The sequence below is a fragment of the Emydura macquarii genome, unplaced genomic scaffold (assembly GCF_026122565.2).
Source record: "Emydura macquarii macquarii isolate MOO-44397 ecotype Brisbane River unplaced genomic scaffold, CSIRO-AGI_Emac_v2 contig_1253, whole genome shotgun sequence".
NCBI lineage: Eukaryota > Metazoa > Chordata > Testudines > Chelidae > Emydura > Emydura macquarii.
The window spans coordinates 57674381-57680380 of NW_027131390.1; positions in this window are offsets into that span (position 1 = coordinate 57674381).

A 6000-nucleotide genomic window follows, 5' to 3' on the forward strand; every position below is an offset into this window, starting at 1 on the left:
ACCAGAGCCCCTGGGTGCTCAGGTCGCTGCTGATGTGGGCTCCCCATCCCACATCTGAGGCATCCGTAATCAGGGTTACTGATGGAGCCAAGTCTCTGAAGGGGACACCCCTCAGAACTTCCTCCGGGTCCATCCACCAGACCAGAGAAGTCAATATCTGCCTGGGAACTGTGAAAACTCTGTTTAAGGAGTGCCTGGCTGGCGCATACACTGAGGCCAGCCACTCCTGGAGAGGCCTGAGTTTGAGGCGAGCCAGCCTCACCACATACATACAGGCTGCCATGTGTCCCTACAGCTGCAGGCAGTGCCTGGCTGTCGTCATGGGGGACCTGTGGAGATTGTCAATTATGGCAGCTATCGCCTCGAAGCGAGGCTGTGGGAGGAAGCCTCTGGCCTGGGTGGCATCCAGGGTGGCCCTGATAAAGTCTATGCGCTGCACCGGGGTGAGAGTGGACTTCTGTTCGTTTATGAGCAGCCCCTGTCTGGTGCATGTCGCACAGATGAGTGCCAGGCTGTTCCTCACGTGTGCCCTGGACCTGCCCCGGATCAGCCAATCGTCCAGGTAGGGGAAGATCTGAACCCTTCTGCGGCACAGGTGTGCCGCCACCACCGCCATGCATTTTGTGAACACCCTGGGGGCGGACGAGAGGCCAAAGGGCAGGGCTGAGAACTGGTAGTGGGGGCCAGCTACCACAAACCGGAGGAACCGTCTGTGACCGGGAAGGATAGTAATATGAAAATAAGCGTCCTTTTGAGGGCAGCATACCAGTCCCCTGGATCTAGAGCAGGAATAATGGAGGCTAGGAAAACCATACGGAACCTGAGGTGTCTGATGAATTTGTTCAGACGGCGGAGGTCTAATATGGGCCTCCAGCCCCCCTTTGCCTTGGGAATGAGGAAATAACATGAGTAAAAACCCTTTCTCCTTTCCCGTGGAGGAACCTCTTCCACAGCTCCAAGGCGGAGGAGAGAATCCACCTCCTGTATGAGGAGTTGCTCATGAGAGGGGTCTCTGAAGAGGGACGGGATAGGGGGAGAGTCCGGGGGGAAGGCCATGAGTTGGAGGGTGTAGTAAAGGGGTAAAGGGCAGGGTTAGATCCAGTGGGAGAGGAAAAGTGCTTCTTGGGCACACCATCAAAACTGCTGCTTGTTATTATTTCCTTTGGCTGGGCCTTGTTGGGGACCCGCCGAGGATCCCTGGTGGTCGCGGCGGTTAGGCGGCCTGTATCTGTCTCGACCCCTCCTGGGTTAAGCGGGTCTGGGAGGTGGCCTAGGGGCAGGCTGGGGCTGGCGCTGGGTTTGTGGCTGAGACTGACGCCTTGAGGCCTGCGGTGTGTAAAGCCCTAGCAACTTTAATGTAGCCCTGGAATCTTTAAGGGCATGCAGTTTGTCATCTGTCTTCTCCGAGAAGAGGCCAGTGCCATCGAAAGGTAGGTCCTGGATGGACTGCTGGGCCTCTTGTGACAGCCCTGAAGACTGCAGCCAAGCACACCGCCGCATCACGATACCCGAGGCCATCACTCTACTAGTGGCGTCTGCTGCGTCACTGGTTGACTGCAGGGCCGCCCCTGCCACTGCAGCACCTTCATCGATGACCGTGGTGAAATCCCCCGCCTGGTATTGTGGCAACACCTGCGCGGACCTCTGCAAGGAGGACCAGAGCGGCTGGAGGAGCTGGAATCTGATTTCTGCCTGGGTGCCGAGGTTTTGTACCGGTGCTTGCCCCAAGGAGATCGGAAGTGGAGCCAGCCATAACGTGTCTGTCCCGGCTCCGAAGATCTCGAGCGGCGGCACGGTGCCGGAGGCATCGTCGGTGCCAAGTCTTTCAGTACCGGGATCCGTGCGGGGCTACGGCCCAGAGATCGGGAACGGTGCTGATGCGGTTCCTCCGGTGCTGGCAAGCGCACTGGGGATCTGGAACGGCACCGCCTGTCCTTGTTGGCGGGTGCCGGGATCCACACCGGGCTGCAAGCCACGGATCTGGACCAGTGCCGAGCTCGCTTGGTTTCCCCAGGCGATGGGAGCCGTGGCTGACTGTGGGTCCAGGGTCGGAACTGGTGCTGTCGAGCTCTTTCTGTCTCCGGGCTCCACGCAGGGCTGTGTGCCGGGGAGCGAGACCAGTGTCGGGTCTGGTCAGGCGCCAGGATCTGCGCCGGGCTGCGTGCCAGGGATTGGGACCGGTGCCGAGCGCGTTGGGTCTCTTCAGCCACTGGGATCCATGCTGGGCTGTGTGCCGGGGATCGAGACCAGTGCCATGCGGGACTCAGTACCGGGGTACGAGATCCCGAACTGCGATCCCCGCATGAGGCGGAACTGTAGCAACATCACCTTGCGCTTGAGCCTCGGGACCGCCCACGGTGCCGCGGTGCTGAGGAGCTCGACGATTCAGCATCGGAGCTGGGAGGGGAGCCCGCGCTCTCTACCCTCCGTGACCGTCTGGGGGGTGACCTGGACTCCTGCCTCGACCACCCACTTGGGCAACCCGGCACAGGTTTACCCCGAGGCACCAGTCCCTTCGCCCTCGGCCGAGGGGGAGATGGAGGCGTGGGCATGCCCATGAGGGCTTGCCGCAGTGAACGCCTCTGGCGTCGACGGCCCTGGCGGGGCGCTCCCCCACCCCCAGGAGTCAGGGGAGGCTCCCTGCAAGGAGATGCCGGTGCCGGAGTACTCTCCACGGCACATGGCTGGGGCATCTCCTGACTGGTCCCCGGCCCGACCAGCAGCGCGGGGGAGTCCTTGTGGGCGGCCTCCTGCCGCTCCTTTTTCCTCGGCACCGAAGGTTGTTGGGATGACTCCAGTGCCGGCGGGCCGCTGCACACCAAGGATAACCTTGGTGCCACAGGGGATCGCACTGGTTCGGAGTCCAGCCGGAGCGCAGACTCCATCAGGAAGACCTTCAAGTGGGCGTCCCTCTCCTTCTGGGTCTGTGGCTTGAAGGCCTTGCAGATCTTGCATTTGTCTTCACGGTGCTGCTCACTGAGACAACGGAGGCAGCGGTTGTGAGGGTCGCTCACAGGAAAAGCCTTGCCGCAAGCGGCACAGGCCTTGAAACCGATTGAGCCAGGCATGGCCCAACCTTAAGCCCCTGAGGGCTAACTATCTATTGTTCTATCTAATACCTAACTATTTAACTAAACTGCAATACTTAACACTATCTCTAACAACAACAACGACGAGAACAGGGATTGCTACTTGCTGTTCAGCAAGGGGCAGACGTTCCAGCAACCGTCAATGGGCAGAAAGAAGGAACTGGGGGCTCTTTGGGCCGGCGGCACCCGATGTACCGCAGCATGAGCGCGGCACTCCAGGGGGCGCCTGAGCCGGCCCTACGGGACTTGCTAAGGGCGAAAAAGTTCCGGGAACCAGTGCACAGGACGTGCACTCACCTATATTGGAATGGATATGAGCAATCACTCGAAGTAGAAGTAGCTTCGTGCAATTTCTTTTATGTGCACTATTGAACAGTAACCTGAATGTAGCTGTTCTAATATCTGTGATCTTAGTAGTGGTGGAATAATGACGCGCACCCCCACAACAAGCAACCAGAATGGATTGATAACTCCATCCTCTTGGACATGTAGGGAAGAAGGTCGGGTGAGACCTGAGAATCCTGTAGAGATGTTCCATGCATTAGTAGGTCCATAACTTGGGACAGTACTTTGTCAACGCGAGTTGCCTTCTTTACTTGAGTAGCAGTGATGGGTGTGTTTTCTACCTGTTCAAAGTAGATTTCTTTCTGGCCAATATCTTGATGTTTAACTGGTAAAGGCAGCCTTGAGAGACCATCTGCATTGCAGTGCAGAGTGGATTTCCGATATTTGATCTCCTATGTGTGTGTGGAAAGCAACAATGCCCATCGTTGCATATGACTAGCAGCCAATGGTGGTCCAAAAATTGATGTTAGAGGTCAATGGTCGGTGAGAAGTGTGAACTTCCATCCAAACAGGTATTGGTAAAATTTCCGAATTCTGGAAATGATTCCCAGTGCTTCACGTTCGATTTGGGCACAGTTAGTTTCTGCTTTGGTTAAGGTACGTGAGGCAAAAGCAATGGGTCTCTCCTCTCCCAAAGGTATAATGTGTGACATGACCACTCCATAACGGGAGGCATCGGAGGCCAACTGTAGAGGTAAGGACGGATCAAAATGCGTCAGAACATCTGAATTTAGCAAAGTGCATTTAGTCTTGTTAAATGCAACATCACAGGCTTCAGTCCACTTCCAGACCTTGTTCTGGCCAAGGAGTTCATATAGTGGTTTTAGTTGTGTTGCTTACTGTCTAATAAACTTTCCATAATAAGTTCAATAGCCCTAAAAAAGAGTGAAGTTGGCTTACATTTTGGGGAGGTGGAGCTTCCACAATAGTCTTGATTTTTGTAGGAGCCTTACAAAGGCTAGTAGCATCTATGATATGTCCCAAATATTCAGAGGGCTGGAAGAATTCACATTTGTCTTTGCGGACTTGTAGGCCATATTCTTCCAGTCTTTGTAGGGCAGCTTCAAAGTTCTTAAGGTGATCCTCCTCATTCTTGCCAGTGACCAGGATATCGCCAAGATAGCACTGGACTCCTGGCAAGCCACTCAAGATCTGGTCCACAGCCCTCTGGAACAAAGCTGGAGCAGACGTTATTCCAAAGGGCAAGCGACAGTATGGTACAGCCCTTTATGTGTCATAATAGTCAACAGCTCTTGGGACTTCTCATTGACGTGCATCTGTAAATACGCCTGACTCAGATCAATCTTGCTGAACTTTTGTCCACCACCCACACCAGTGAAGAGGTCATCAATGCGGGGAAGAGGGTATTGCTCTGCACACAACACCGGGTTAACAGTGACCTTAAAATCCCCACAAATCTGAATGGAGCCATCTTTCTTCAATATTGGAACAATTGGGGTTGCTCATTGGCTGTGGCAAACTGGTACTAGGACTCCATTTTTGACCAGGCACTCCAGGTCCGTTTCAAACTTTGGCCTGATGGTATATGGCACAGTTCTGGCTTTCAGACATTTTGGTTGGCTGTCAGGCTTAATGTTCAATTTCACAGTGATCCCCTTCATACTTCCCAGGTCTTCTCCAAAAAACAGCAACATGTTTCTTTAATACAGCTGTCAGACCTGTTTCTTCTTCTGCCATCCTGTGCACTTCTGCCCAGTTCAGCTGGATCTTCCTAAGTCATGACCTTCCCATTAAGGCTGGGTAATTGCCTTCCATCACAGACAGTGGCAGTTTAGCAGTCTGTCCATTGAGCTCCACTTTAACATCAGTAGTGCCTAACATGGGTACAGCTTCTCGAGTGTACGTCTTCAGAACAATTTTTGTTGGCTTAAGTGTGTGATCTTTAACTTCTCGTTATACACACGGTCTGAGACCAGCAAAACTGCTGCACTGGTGTCCAGTTCCATGCATACAGGTTTACCTTCCAACAGCGGGGTTACCCAGTATTCATGTGAGCCAACTGCCATGGACAAGACATGGAGTGACACTTCTTCTTCTGACTGGGTGTCATTTTGATCATCCTGAGTCTACTCTACCATATGCCGATTTTCCTTTTTGGTCCGCCAGACAGCAGGCTTCTTTTTTTCCAGTTTGCCTGTTCTGTTTGACTCTTCTTTCTTTTGTTTGCAGGCACACTCAATGTGTCCCTTTTTGCCACATTGTCGACACACTAGGTCTTTACACCAGCATTCTGATGCATGGTGACCTGGCTTTCCACAGCAATAACATTCCCGTTTCCCCACTGTCTTGTAGGTAACGTCTTGTGACACTTATGCACTCTGGTCAATGCACTGAGCTGTTGGGCTTCCTTTGCGGCCAGCTCCATAGAGACTGCAATTTCAATGGCCTTCTGCCAAGTGAGCTGGGCCTCTGTCAATAGGCACTTCTGTATTGCTTCATTGTGCAGACCACAAACTAACCTATCACGTAGAGTGTCATTTAACACATCCTTAAATTCACAGTGCTCAGCAAGCTTCTTCAGAGCTGCTACAAATTGCACAATCGT